Source organism: Cnephaeus nilssonii (assembly GCF_951640355.1).
Source record: "Cnephaeus nilssonii genome assembly, chromosome: 17".
NCBI classification, from domain to species: Eukaryota; Metazoa; Chordata; class Mammalia; order Chiroptera; family Vespertilionidae; genus Cnephaeus; species Cnephaeus nilssonii.
Window position 1 is genome coordinate 51,396,856 of NC_137088.1, and position 15,179 is coordinate 51,412,034.

General features: G+C 41.9%; 1 protein-coding gene across 5 annotated transcripts in view; it reads left to right on the forward strand.

The window, feature by feature from the left end:
* Window positions 1–15,179, forward strand: part of LOC307113524 (uncharacterized protein) — a 113,278-nt gene that overhangs the window by 35,604 nt on the left and 62,495 nt on the right. For 2 of the 5 annotated variants that reach the window (XR_013814863.1, XR_013814864.1), the window contains exons 1-2: window positions 8,505–8,764; window positions 8,858–8,992. The exons of the other annotated variants lie outside the window; for them this stretch is intronic. The gene's annotated coding sequence lies outside the window, so the exon portion shown is untranslated. Of the gene's footprint in view, window positions 1–8,504; window positions 8,765–8,857; window positions 8,993–15,179 lie in introns of those variants that run through there. 5 annotated transcript variants of the gene reach the window in all.

Below are 15,179 nucleotides of genomic sequence, written 5' to 3' on the forward strand. Positions count from 1 at the left end.
AACCTCCAGATGTAAACACCTGGTATAGTGCCCGGTCCAGACCATGAGCTCAGTCAAGGTAATTCTCTTTCTCCACATGTCAGACTAGTTTCCAGCCATACAACGGGATACAGGTGTCCTGGGGTGGCTACTGATACTCACTGTAACTACCCGACACACAAAACTAAGAGTCAACACATTTTAAAATGTGGGTAGAAAAGGAAGGGGAAGGAATGTAGGTCTCACAATTAGCAGAATTGAATCTTCTTAGGGAATTAGTAATGTTTATTAAGCATTTATCAGTTATATATTTTTGAGGAATTGCAAATATCATGGATGCTCCCATTCCCACAAAAGGACATTGTCCTCCAGAAAGTTGGGTGGGAGAGGAAAGAACATGTTGCAAGTTAGACAAGTACACACTCTGCCTCGAAGTTCCATTTAAAAAGCATTCTGTAGGCCTTGCACGGTCTTTCTGTAAAATACTGTTTGGGGAGCTATAGAAACAAGGGGAAGCTGTTTCTTTGATCGGCTGCCCTTGCCTGTTGACACGAGGAAGGCACCGGGGAGAATATCTAGGTGCCTGAATTAACTGTTCAGCACATGTGGCTAATTTCAGTCGAGGGCCTGAAACGGGCCAGCGTTCCCAGAACTGTGTTTTTTATCTCGCTTCTCAGCTTCCTGGCCCTCCTCCTTCCCTAGGGAAAAAAAATCCCTAAGCCGCTTTTAGAACAGCGAAGGAAGTTGTATAACGGAGTGCAGGAAACCCTGGTGGCTTAGAGAAAGGGCTTTTCAATATGGTCTAGCCAAGTGCAGACTGAAAAATTCTAGATTTTTTTTCTGGAGACCTAGAACCCAGCAACACATGAAAACAGATGGCAGTGTGCCGTGTGAAATCTTATTTTTTCTCTGCCGATGGATGGGGACCTTCAATAACGACAGGCAGCTTTCGGGCCTGGCACCGTTTCTCACCTGACAACCCTCTCAGGTTCCCAGCGGAGTGGAGATATAAGCGGCTGGAGGAAACTCTGAAAGGCGGCCCCAGGCACAAGGGGATCACGAATCACTTGTATTCCTAGATGCTGAGCTGAGTCGTTCCTTCTCCACTGAATAAAGCACTTTATGTTCCAGTTCAGTGTGAGCTGACCTGAAACTCTAGGCCTGGGCCCAGTTACAATTCCTACCAGGAATTGGCCTTGTTAACAAATTCCTAACTGGAGTCCCATTTTTCCTGAGGTCTAGCTGAACCCTATAATGGCAGTAGGGCTCATTGGAACAATGTGAGCTTTCATAGCCTTGCTATTTAAGATTCTTTCTCTCAGACTAAATAAGCAAAACTGCTCCCAGACATCCATCATGAGGATCACAGAATGACTTACATCTCATGTAACTTAGCCGGGGGCGCAGGCCCTTCAGGCTTCCTGACTTCAGGGAGCTGCATCTGCTAAGGTTGGAAATGGGTTTTGAAGACATTGTATCATTTGGCCAGGAATATGGAGGCCCAGGTGGCTTTGAAAGAATATTAAATGGCAGAGGCTCTCTTGGAATGCTTAACTGTTTCTAGACATCATGCTTATATTTCCTAAATAGTGTCCTCTTTGGGGAAAATTTTTGTTATTTTTACCCAAACCAGAGAAAATAAAGAAGATGAATACTTTCAGGGTATTTTCTAAAATAAAGATGATGAAAGCTTTTGAAAAGTGATAAATATAATTTTGAATATCTTTGATGGTATGGTAGTTTATCTTACTGACACATTCTGTTTTATCAGGGAAGGCATAATATTTACTGTTAGTATTCAGCAATGTGTTTCCTATGGTGAAGGAAAATGTTTGAAGACTAGAACGATAACCTTTGCTTATAATGTGGAAACTTAAGTATACACCGGGAAGATCTGAAGAATGAAAGTTGATCTTTACTGTCAGTGGGATTAATAAAATATGTACAAAAAATCTGAGAATGATGCCTGGCACATTATAACTGCTCAGTAAATTCAATTACTGTTATGATGAGGGTCCAGCTGTAGATTCAGGAAGCCGCTTCTTATTTGATGTATCTTGGCTATCTCCAGGCACCTCAAACTTGACAAATTCAAAGATGAGTCATTTATTTCTTCCTTATTGAATCTGGCTCCTCCCACAGTTTCCCTCATCTTAATAAATGTCACTCCAAAATTTTCAAGCCAGAAGTCTGGGATTTATACCTGATACTTCCTTTTCTCCCAACATTCTATATTCATCCTTCACTAAGTCCCATTCATTTCATAGTTTAAAAGATTTTTAAATTAATCTCCTTATCTCTATCACTATTGCCAAACTTCCAGCCTAGGGTTTCACCCCCTGTACTGTTGATACTTTGGGTCAGATAATTCTTTGATGTGGGGGGCTGTCCTGTCCACTGTAGGATTAGCAGTACCCCAATTCTCTACTCAGTGGATGCCCCTGGGACCCCACATTTGTGGCAACTTAAACATGTCTCTAGACATTATCAAATGCCCCCGGATGTGGGAATCTCCCCCAGTTGAGAACCACTGATTAAGCCCAAATGACTATCTCCTACTTTTACTCCTTCAAAGCCTCTTTAGTGGTCTCTCCCCAGAAGTATAAGGCCCGCCCCCACTCACATTAAAGCCTTTCTCCACAGAGCACTCAGAAGTCTTCACAACATAGGAATTTCATCGGTTCACATCCCAGCCTCAACCTTTTACCCACTTTCCTTCACACTTAGAACAAACACTCCCAACCTGTCCTGGTCCTCCCTCCAATCCAATCTTGTGCATCTTCCTGCACACCAGCCTCAGTGGATTCTTCCTCAGAATATCAAGCATCTGTGCACCTCACACCTTCACCTTGGAGAGCTCTGCAGACGACTTTAACACTCAGCCGTGAAGGGCCCCATCACAGGTTTTACCATCAGTGCCTTCATCATGGTTTGTAATTGCACACTTTTTATCTTATTTTTGTCTCATACTAGACTACAATTTTCTTGAAGGCAGGAGCAGGTCTGTTTTATTCCTTACTTAATACCAGCAGCCACCACAGTGTCTTGTACATAATAGAGAATCCATGCAGATATGAGGAATGAATGAGTGATGAATGAATGACATAAGAAAGCAGTTTTGGTTGGAAATTGCTTTCCCCATTCTTCACACTAGGGGGTGCCAAATAAAATAAATAAAAATTTTACAGTATTCAGGAGTTGGGATGTTCCTTTCCCATGATGCCATTTAAAGTTAGTAGCTCAAAAATTGTTCTTCTCACTTCAGAGTAGTTTTTAAGTTCAAAGTGTTGTGCTAATTAAGTGAGATATGCTTGCAACACACTGAGCACAATAGAACCAGGCAATCAGAAGAGCTCAGTAAGAGCTAATTACTATTTTAATCTATTAAATTGTTTAAAAATTCAATTTTAATCAGCCTTGCCACCAAAATGATTAAGGGAAATAGTTTAAAGCAGAGAAACATTAATTACTAACATATATCCCCTAAACAATTCCATTTCTATGCCCCAGGGTTTTCATTATTTGCATTGAACATATAACTTCCAGCCCATAATAAAATGTGATCATGTTTAAAATACATAATGGCTAAAATTTGAAGAATGAACTGTTCAATAAAAATAGTAGATTGACTTCATTTTAAGCCAATCATTGGTGTTCTAATTTCTAAATAAAAATGTCATATGATGAGATATATACTAACTGAAAATTAAATCTTGACTTCATTTAAAGTTTATTAGGGTTTTTGAAAGCCCTATTGCTGAGTGAGGATTTTATGACACATTTCGCTAAATTGGAATAGCTACAGGTTAAGGGTATTCCTTAGACAATACGGGAGCCAAGTCTTAGAGAGTAGTGCCAAATGCTAGCATGTTGCTCTGATTCTTCTCAGCGCATTTTGAGTCAGTCTTCATTTCATGCTGAAATTCTACCACTTAAGGACATTAAACCCTCTTAGATAGAGTATGTGACAAAATAGTGTCTTGCAGACATCTACTTGTCATATATGGAGTGGTTTTCTCACTGCATGAATATGTCGTTACAAAGTAGAGCTGTAACTTCACTGTTTTTTTGCTCTCCCTTCAGGTTTTCGGATTGCCCTGATTGCTTCGTTTTTTTCTATGACATTTGGAAACTTGTGCCTATTAGATCATCACAGTGAAATGGTTATTCTTAAGTCCCAGAAAGGCATGTTACCTCTTTCCCAAGCCTTTGCCCAAGGATCCATTGTAATTGGAATTAAAATATCCCCAAAGAAAATTCACCGAGGATAAAAAAAAATATTTTTATTTAATAAATAATAAAAATATTTCTTGCAGAAAGTTCTATTATAGACCCAAAGAAAATAACTCAGGGACTAGTTTGGGATTTCATTCTAACTCCATATCAGACTAGTTAGCTTGGTTGGTTATGAGGTTATGAGTGTGGTACTAGTGAGGCCATGATATCCAAGTTGGGACCTGATCTTGTTCACAGGGTGGCCTGGCTTAGGGATTCTGGAGGAATAATTTCAAGTTTGTCTATAAAAGCAGAAACACAAGTCAAAGAGTTTTGTTCTGTAATGATGAGTTCCATTATTTTCAAGCTGCTATATCTATAAAATTGGCCTTTGAATAGAAGGTAGGGATTAGGAGGGAGAGATAAGGAATCACTGAGCTCACCAATAGCATGCTCATGCTCACCTCAGAGCAATGAGGCTGCCAGCTTCTGTTCTATGCTAACCTTGTGTCCAAAGGTTGGATTATCTTTTTCTAACAAAAATTTTATTGTGGGAAAGTTTAAAACTCTTTGGAGGGAAAACTTTACAGTGACCCAATTTCTTGTGACCTAAATTCTCCCTGTTTGCTTACATTATGAAACACACTTCTTTTCAACTCCCCTTAAAGAGTGCACCCTGCTCAGTAGATGCCCATGTACAAGTGAAAGCTGCCCCTCAGATGTCTGAGACCCAGACACACTGTGGAGATAAACCCTCCTCTCTGCAAGGAGCACCACAAAGATGCCGAGAAAGATGCACCTAATAATGACAGTAGCTTACATTATTGGGCATTTCTCCATTCTCTCCAGATAATGTCAGTCAATTATTTTAAATATTTATACACAAAATGTATGTGTATGTGTATATATATATATATATATATATATATATATATATATATATATATAAAGAATATTTGAATATATATTCATGTTTGATAGTATACCTATTTTTTTTCTAATTTTATATGTGGGATCCTAAGAATAAGAATGGTATTTTATCCTTGTACCCACTACATAATAACTAATTACAAGATGATATTGACTTATTACTGTAGGAGTAGACGTACTGTAGTTTCTAGTTTATGAGCTCCACAGATATGTCTGCCTTGATCATTGCTGTATCCATAGCACCCAACACAGTGCCAGTAATATTGTAGAGACTCATGATGAATAGTCGATTAACATTGAATAAGACTAAAGCTTACTTTTTAACCATTCACTGTGTCCTACGCTGTGTTGGACACCTAGCATGGGCTCACTTATGTTTTAGAAATTTCACAGTGGCTTTTGGCTGAAGGAGTGGAGATTTGACTACTGCTGCTTAGCTTCCTGGTAATGGGTTTGCACTGATCCATCCACCCAGTTCCACTCTAACTTGCAATGGGGCTGCCTATGGAATGGGACCAATCATAGCAATAACATCTTAGAACTTGAATAAAGGGAACTGACCCCTCCACAGATCAAAGCCATGACCTTCACCTCTTTAGTTATTGCTATAGAAATAAAAAAAAAGTAATCTCATAAAACAGAAAGGTAAGTTTAGGAGCAAGCAAATACCATCTGGTCATAAACTCTATATTACAATGCTGGGTACATCCAAAAATTTCTCCCTAGCACCCCATTAAATTAAGTTGTATTTCCTAAAGGGAGGTCTGAGCTACCAGGTGACATGTAAGGCCACTTTGTGAGGGAAGGTGTTTTTATTACTAAGAAGCAAGTCTAGAAAATTCATAGGCTAGGCTCAAAACAACAATCACAAACACCCACCTTGACCTGAATACAAGTTCTGCTATCCCTGTGGTTGACCTTGAACAAGAGATAACTTTTCTGAGCTCAGTTTTCTCATCTGTAAATTAGAGATTAATCTCTTAGCCTAGCTCAGTGGACTCACAAGGGCCATTTGACCAAGTCTCAAGTTCACAAAAAGTTTCAAATGTAGATGTTTGACATAATTATCAAATGAGGTTTCATTCAATGCTCCTTAGAGATACTGACAAGATGGAAAGAAGTTAATTATATTGCTTTAAATGTATGTCCTATTACTAGACCACACTACTTACGGTGCATTACAAATTATTATATTTTTTGCAAAATAAGCCAGTCAGATAAAAACAAGTATCACATGATTTCACTTATATGTGAAATCTAATGAACAAAATAATCGGATGAACAAAATAGGTCCAGAGGTGAGGAAGCATGGAACAGACGAACAGATCTTAGAGGGAAGGGGGCGGGGATGTGGGAAGAGATTAACCAAAGAACTTATATGCATACTAGAGGCCCGATGCACGAAATTTGTGCAAGAGTCGGCCTGCCTTTCCCCGGCTGCTGGCACCGGCTTCCCTCTTGCACCCAGGGCCCGGGCTTTCCTCACAGCCCCAGCTTCGTCCGGAAACTCATCTGGAAGGACATCCGGAAGGACGTCCAGTCTAATTAGCACATTACGCTTTTATTATTATAGATATGCATTGCCCACGGACACAGACAATAGGGTGGTAAAGGCTTGCAGTGGAGCGGGAACCAGATGGAGGGGGGCTAAGGGTATATCTGTAATACTCTTAACAATAAAGAAAATTTTAAATTATCTTGCTTTTGTACAAGTATATTATACTGTATTTCCTTCTACTTGAAAAGCATCAATCTGGTGAGTGTAAATCTTTAAGAACGTAAGGTATTTCCGACGGCTCAGTCTCTGCTGCTTCGGAAGCAGCACGTGGGAAGGCTGGCCTGAGACAGCCCTTTGAAGCTGCCCAGCCCAGAATATTGCACCGAACTCTACATTTAAAAATGGTTAAGATGGTAAATTTTATGTTCTGTTACATTATATTTTAGCACATTAACTGTTAAAAATTACCTAACATTTTGAAAGGAAATGATTTTTAGTTCTCATTTTAATCAATGAATAGACCAATATAAACCTCTCAAAGGAGATAACTTAAAACCATGGTGCCAAATTGGAATTTTAGATGGGAAAAAAAATGGGGCATTGTGATTTCTTGTCCTCCTACGAATTTTTATCAAGCACCCACTTACTTGCTGACACTCTTTGAAGAGTTGGGAAAGAGGAAGAGAACAAAGTTTCAGTGCTCAGGAATCTTACCTTCCAGGGAGGGGTGGGGCATAAACAGAAAAACCAGTAACATCAGGTGGAGATAAATGCCATGGAGAAAAATCATCAGGAGCGATCACTGAAGAGACTGCTCTTCTACTCTGGGGGCTGCTTAGATGTTCAAAGCCTTTCTGTGGTTTTGTCCCGGAATTTCTCTTGACTGTACACAGCCATGTTACAAACCTGACCCAATGCTTTCTTAAAAAAAAAAAGTATATATATATATATTGATTTCAGAGAGGAAGGGAGAGGAAGAGCGAGATAGAAACATCTATGCTGAGAGAGAATCATTGATCGGCTGCCTCTTGCATACACCCTACTGGGGATCGAGCCCACAACCCCAGGCATGTGCCCTTGACCAGAATTGAACCTGGGACCCTTCAGTCCGCAGGCCGACGCTCTATCCACTGAGCCAAACCAGTGAGGGACCAATTCTTTCTTTTTGGCTTTTCCTGCTGAAACCTGTAATTGAAATGGTAATTATGCTGGATGTTAACAATATTTGATTACTAACATACAGCATAATTTACAAGCAGATCCCTAGGCAGTTGCCTTCTGACATAGGTATGCTCTATGTATCTCTGTGATAGTTACTCATTCTTTTGTTTTTGAAACCAATCTTTTTCAGATTATTATATAGCATTAATTTCTACTTAATGGGCATTAAGTTTTTTCCCAGAGTTTTAAACATGCTTCATTTTCTCGCCACACTAATTAAATTCTGATCTCAAACGGGGCAGAGCCAGAATGCAGCTCCTCTCACTGGACATTGTTCTGTGGTTCTGTAGTGACTTAGAGAGGCTCCCCATCTGTGAAGGGGGATGATCCCCTTGACGCACCTCCCCAGACTGTTTGATGAACGGAGACAGAGAGTTTTAGAAGTAAAAGGGTCTGTACAAATTCTGGGCTTGGTTACTGCTGACCGGCATTTGGCGGAAGAAGTGCCCAGTTCTAGAAGGCTCTGTGGCTGTAGAGGGTGCTGGGATCAGGTCTTCAAACTCTGCAGGAAGACAGCTTCTTCTCTTTGGCCGCCACACTGCTGCCAGAGCAATCTTTGGAAGACAGATCTTGATCCCCCACTTCTATTCTGGGATCTCTTCAGGGACTCTCCAGGCGCAGAGGACAAAACCCATGCTCCGTAGTGCGGCTGAAAGGCCTCTTTGCTCTCTTGCCTCTCCCCACCATGCGCAGTCCAGCCTCGACTACAGAACCAATGCAGACGGGCCTGGCATAGCTCAGTGGTTTTGCTGGATCCACTGTTGCCCCTCAGTCAATACTCTGAAAAGTACTGGACTAATACATAAGCTCACTAACTCCATGTTTCTGCCCCCAGTTTACCTCCTCCCTACGGATCCTGCCAACTCCAGACCACCTATGCTAATGAACAGAGGAATTGGTGTTGAACAAATGTCTGTTTTGGTAACAGTGTTTTATTTATTTATTTATTTATTTATTTATTTATTTATTTATTTAAAATCCTCACCTGAGAATATTTTTCCCATTGATTTTTAGGAAGAGTGGAAGGGAGGAAGGGAGGAGAAGGGAAAGAGAGAGCAAAAAAAAAAAAAATCAATGTGACAGAGACATATCGATTGGTTGCCACCACGTGTGCCCCGACCTGAGCTGGGGATCAAACCTGCAACCCAGGTATGTGCCCTTGAAGGGGGTTGGGGGAAATTGAACTTGCCACCCTCTGGTGCATAGGCCAACACTCTCAGCAGTGAGCAACACTGGCCAGGGCAATGCTATTTTTAAAGGTAGATGTTTTTGAAACATCACTGCTATATGAATTTGGAATGTATTACACATCTTAATTCCTCAGGTCCAGCAAGTACCTCAGCTTGAGTTTTTTAGATTATTGCCAAGGTCTGTTTGGATGTCCCCCAACACACACCAAGAATTGTTTACCAGAGTGCGAGCAACCGAGTGACCTCTGGAAATGAAGTGTTTCTTCCGGGTAATTTCCTAATGTGTGTCACAGACATATACTTTATGGATGACTGGAGTCTCTTAAAACCATTTTTACTTAAAAAATAGAAGTTAGGAAATATAGCTGTGCTGTTCACTGAGCCAATGTGTATTTAGCACACATGTAAAGCCCTGGGTTGGAGCTTCATTCTTATTTGACTTCTGTATATTAGGGTTTCCAAATTCTTTTCTTTCTAGCCAGTCCTTCTATAGTGTAGACTCCCAGTAGTGCTTATGTTCATTCTGCCTTTCCATTATAGTTTAAAGGGACCAAGACAGGATGTGGGGCAAGCCCTTTGGAAAGTGAAAATCCCGGTACACATTGTAGGCCTTCGAATTGCTGTCATCCCTGGTGTACTTGACTCTTCTGCCTGTTAAGCTGCTTTCTAGTTGTGATGGACTAAAACATCGACTTTTTGTCAGTCTACCCACTGCTTAGCACTTCCCAGCTTCTTTACAGTTTTCCTGGGACAGGAAGGAATCCACGAATAAAGTGTGCTCTCTGCATATCTGTTCTCCTCACTGCATGCCCCGCCAGTCAGGGCAGACCGAAAGAAAGGGCTTCAGCGTAGATACAGCTCTACAACTCGAGACTCCTGTTTCTTGCAGGTTTGGGTTCAGTTTCCCAGATGTTACACACCAATGGGTGATGATGGGCATGTTACTTATCCTCTGTGAGCTTGGTTCTCTCATCCCTAAAGTGGGGATGATAAGAGTACCCCTCCTTGTATCGAATGAGGTAATACAGGAAAATCTGATAAGTATCACATAGAGAGCAGGTACTTAAATGCTGGTAATACACAAGTTGTTGGGCAATATCAGGGGTGTTGAGCTTCAAATCAGCCCTGGTCTTCTATTCAAAAAATTTATTTAAGATACAAGTAAGAAAAAAAAAGTGTGGTTGGTCTAGATAACTTGATTTCCCACCAACTTATTTTTAATAGAGACCTTCACATACATTAATACCTTGACTAAAATTTGTAATAGGTCTCTTTAGTCAATCTTCATCCAGCTGATGGGAACCCATCAGGGGTTATGACACCACGCTCATACAGGTATACTGGTCTGGAACAGCGTGCCCTCCTGCAGTCACCCTAATTGCTACCAGGTGCCCTGAATCCTTCTGAATGGCCACCAAGTACATGCTTTGTGATTGACAGTCTGCATTTCTATGCATGAAAGAAGATCAGTCTTCAATAACAATAGTTTAAAAATATAATTATGATACTAATTAAAGCAACTATACTTTACTGGTGGCTACTGAATCCCAGATTTTGTGTTGGATTTGTATGAATTGTCTCATCTAATGCTACAGAAGCTACTGGGTCCTTGTACTGTATTATAGTTGGGGAAACCAGGGAAGTGAAAGATGAATTGCCCTTGATCATACTCCTAGGACATAGCAAAGGTCATTGAAGCCAAGTTGTCTAATTAGAGAGTCTATGCTCAATCAATAGCTTCTGTTTGATTTCCCTTTTTTCATATTTTCATTTTCTTACAAGTTGGAGAACTTCAAGAGATGCTCTAATGATAGGACCTCACATTACTTGAGCACATACTACATCCTGGGCTTTTTGTTGCTGTTATTATACTTTTTCTCCATTTCATTGCAAGAAAAGTTCTGGGATGGGGAGGAAGGAAGCTTACAGTGTAAGTACCAGATCAGGAAACAGAGGCCCTGAGAATCTCTGAGAAGCTGGATGACCTAAAGTCAAATGGCTCCAAGGAGGACTCTAGCTCCATCCCAAACACATTCTATTTTCCACCACAGATATCCCCAAGCATCTAATCAGCAGGCCTTGGAAAGATGTGTGGACTGTGCAAAGAAATGTTGCAAAGGTTTGATGCCCTGTGATTGGAGAGCATCTGGCCACAAGCTATTTTAATTGTGTTGACTCTACAAACCCTAGAATGAAAATATTTTCTTCTGAAAGAAAAATAGCATTTCCAGCCAGAGTCAAGTCTTGCAAATCACAGCACCCTTTCAAGCTTCTCCAAAGTCTACACGGATCCCTTGATGTTTCTGGTAGGAAATGTCCCTGCCACTGACATCCTATTGCATGAAAGAAGACAACAGTGGTAAAAGGGACTTTCCCAAATGTGACTCCAAGAGGCCATTGAGATGTTTCCAGGTTCTAAAATAGTCACTTCCATCCCTGTCCTGCAGGGTAATTGTAGTGTTGCCATCATTCTGGGTCTAGCCGTGATCCAGAGCTGTGCATGCGCTACCCCGCACTGCCTCGCCTCAGCCTGACGGAGTCCCTTCACATGGATGTGAGGATTTGTGCAGGTATCTGAGCAGCTTCCCAGTCCAGCCCGCCCCTAAACATCCCTGAATAGCCTGGGGCAGGTCATGAGGAAGGAGAGTTAAGGAGTTAACCTTCAAAAGAGAACAGAAGCTATTCGATAGAGCAAATGGAATGTTTTGTTGTGCATGGGGCAGAAGTTATGCTCTTAATTTTTTCTCCAGGTTTGGGTGTGTATTTATAGGCTTTTAGGAGTGGAGGGTTTTGCGTAGACAGACTCCTCTCTTAAAGGAGAAAAGAAAAACATTCTCCCCCACCCCATGTCTTTTTAAGGCTGCAGTTGAATTCATGCTCACCTTCCACGATCAGGAAGAGTGATGTTTTTCTAATTGTCTGAAGTCAGGTCTGCACACTTCCTTGACAACGTTCCTCCTTCCTGTCGGGGATGGGTCCCTGGGGCCAGGCACGCAGCAGGCTCCAGCCTAGTGTGCCAACTTAGAAGTCAGGAGCCACAGTGTCTTCCAGACGTGGATCTGGGGCATGGGGCTCAGACTTCTCAACTGGGACGTGACTGGAAACCAGTACAAGCCCCAGCACACTGCAGCTGAACACACGCGCTCTCTTCCTCTCTGCACTGGTGTCTCATAGTCCTTCAGTTAGTAGCCTGGTCATTAGAAGTGCCTTGGGCAACACCAGAGCTCTGTGCATGGCTTGGCCAACACCAGAGCCAATGCACAGAGGATGAGGAGTTAGCCAAAGTGTGTTGTCACCACTAAGAGCTTAGCTGGGTGTTTCTCAGACTTTATCTTAAGTTAAGTACTCACAACCACCTCCCAGGATAGAAATACTCCTATTATTTCCATTTTACAGGTAAGGAAACCAGGGTTTAGAGAGAGAAAGAAACTTGTCTAAGGTTATGCTCAGTGTTTTCTTGGTTTGCATACTGACTTGGAATACAGCGTGTGACAAGGATTTGAGTGAAAGTGGCTTATTTGGGATGTTCAGGAAATACCAGTAAAGTCATGGGAAAAATAGACACAAGGGCTAGCTGCTAATAAAGAGTGTGATATCAAGCCAGTAGGAGAACAGAATGCTACCCTGCGAGGAAACCTGGAAATAGTGTACAACGTATGCCTGGGAGTTATCCCTTCCAGAGCGTGAGGGAGCTGGATGGTTTTTTATACCGAATTGATGAATGGTAGGGTGCAGATGGAGTGTTAATTTCCCAGCTTGGACAGAGCCCTTGCCAGGGCTTTGGAGAAAGCCCCCAGGCAGAGAGATCCAGATACTGGTAGTTGGAAGCCAGCCAGTCTGCATAAAGTGGTGAGCCCAAATAATATGAGCTGGGAATAAAGTGTCTACCACACACATCAAATGGCAGAGCCATTTTTAGTTACCTCTTGCTGCAGAATAAACTACCCTACAACTTAGCAGCTTAAAACAACAACCATTATATGTATTTATGTTATGGGTCTGCAATGTGCGCTGAGTTCAGCTGGACTGTTCTGCTGGGCTCACCTGGGGTCACTCATGTGGTGGTACCGGTCTGGTAGCTTAACTGGGAGCTGCTTGTTCTAGGGAGACCTCGCTGGGACAGCACCTCTCTGTTCCGTCTGGCCTCATCCACCAGCAGCTAGACCAAGATTCAGCTAACTTTTGTGTAAAGGCTCAGGTAGTAAGTATTTTTGGTTTTGTGGGGCATTTAGTCCCTGGTACAGCTATTCAATATTGTTGTTATACTGTGAAGGCAGTCATAGGTATTACATTAACAAATGGGCATCACTGTTTTCCAGTAAAACTTGATTTACAGAAGCAGGTGGTAGGGTGGATTTGGCCCATGAGCCCAACTCTGCTGGTCCCTGAGCGCAACCAAACTTCATCACAGGGAGCTGTGAGTCCCAGAGAGTTTAGGCAGAAGCTATCAGGTCTCTTGAGACCTAGGCCCAGAAGTCACATGGTGTCCCTTCTGTTACATTCTATTGCTCAAAGCAAGTCATCAGCTCAGCCCAGGCAGGGCAATAGACTTTACCTTCTGATGGAAGGCTCTCCAGCATCCTATCACAAAGTGAGATGCATTCAAAGATGGGAGAAAATTTTGTGTCCATCTCTGCCAACAGTTTACCCTTTAATTCCAGAGTCTTCTAAACTAGTCCACACTCTACTTGCTCTCTATATTGCCTCGTGTAACTTGTTGGGGAATGAGGTCAGGAGGCTAGGCAAATCCTGACAGTTTTATATCATATTCAGTCCAAAATTGGAACAAGGTCTTTGCTGCTCCAGAGTATGAGCTTTGTGACTTTGGTGTGTTAGTTCTCGGCCTTAGAAATAGAATTTGAGCATCCTAGAAGGTTTTCTAGCCCACCCACTTACCCCTTATATGAAGGAATTGCTTCTATAAACTGTCCAGCAAATGACCATTGAGCTTCTGCTGGATGACCCCTTGAGACAGGAAGTTCACTACTTCAGTCCTTTTTCCTTCAGTCATTTGCATGTCTCATTCATTCCTCCGTTCATCAAATCATTCAGCCAAGTGCTTATTGAATGCCTCCTGTGTACCAGCTCACGAGTTAAGTGATGCACAAATAAGCCCAGTAGCTTCTCTAATGGAGCTTATAGTCAGTTCATCTTCAGCATGGCTCCTGTTTTCGATTTTCTTCTTGGTCACATAACTCTTTTTGTTCTTTATGCTTTTTGTTATCTTAGGTCTAGAATAGTTGTTCTTAACTCTGAGGATATTTAAAAATACTCTCCCCTTCTTACTGAAATGAATTTTATTTTTTTTCCTGAAATGAGTTTCACAGATACATAGGTATCTACACAATTTTGAAAGAATCAACATAATGCATTAACTATAATTAATAAAACTTAAAGGGGAATTAACATAATAAAATCATGCATATTTTCATAAGTAAATATTCTAGGATTAAACTAGATTAAGTAATTGGATGTTAGCAGTAAACACAGAATCAGGTATATAACAGGGGTTTGCCAACATTTCTGTGAAGGGTCAGATAGTAAATATTTTCGGTTTTGTGAGCCATTCTCAGCTCTGCTCTTGTACTGAGAAAACAGCCATAGACAATCCTATATAATAAAAGCCCAGAGATCATAAAGGCAGAACGACCGCTCGACCAGTCACTATGAGGTGCACTGACCAACTCTCAGTCCCTTTCCCCAGCTGGCAGGTTCCGATCGCCAATGGCAAACTGGGAACTGGGGTGGGTGGTGGCGGGGGGCAGGGCTGGCGAGTGGGCGGAACTGGCCGACCTCTTGGTCCCTTCTCTGATCTTCAGGCTCCCATCGCCAGATGGCAAGCGGGAACTGGGGTGGGGGGGGGGGCGGGGCCAGCTGCTGGCAGCCGGGGAAGATGGCCCTGATTGGAGGCTAGACCTAGGGACCATACCCACACACGATTTCATGAGCCGGGCCTCTAGTATATAAATAACAAGCATGGCTGTGTTCCAATAAAACTTTATTTACAAAAGCAGGCAGCAGGCTGGATTTAGCCAGCTCACCATGGTTTTCCGACTTCGCATATACAACAGCTATGAATGAACACTGATGAGAATATGGTGTGTGGACAGTTCAAACATCTTTAGGAGCATTACTATCAGCAATCA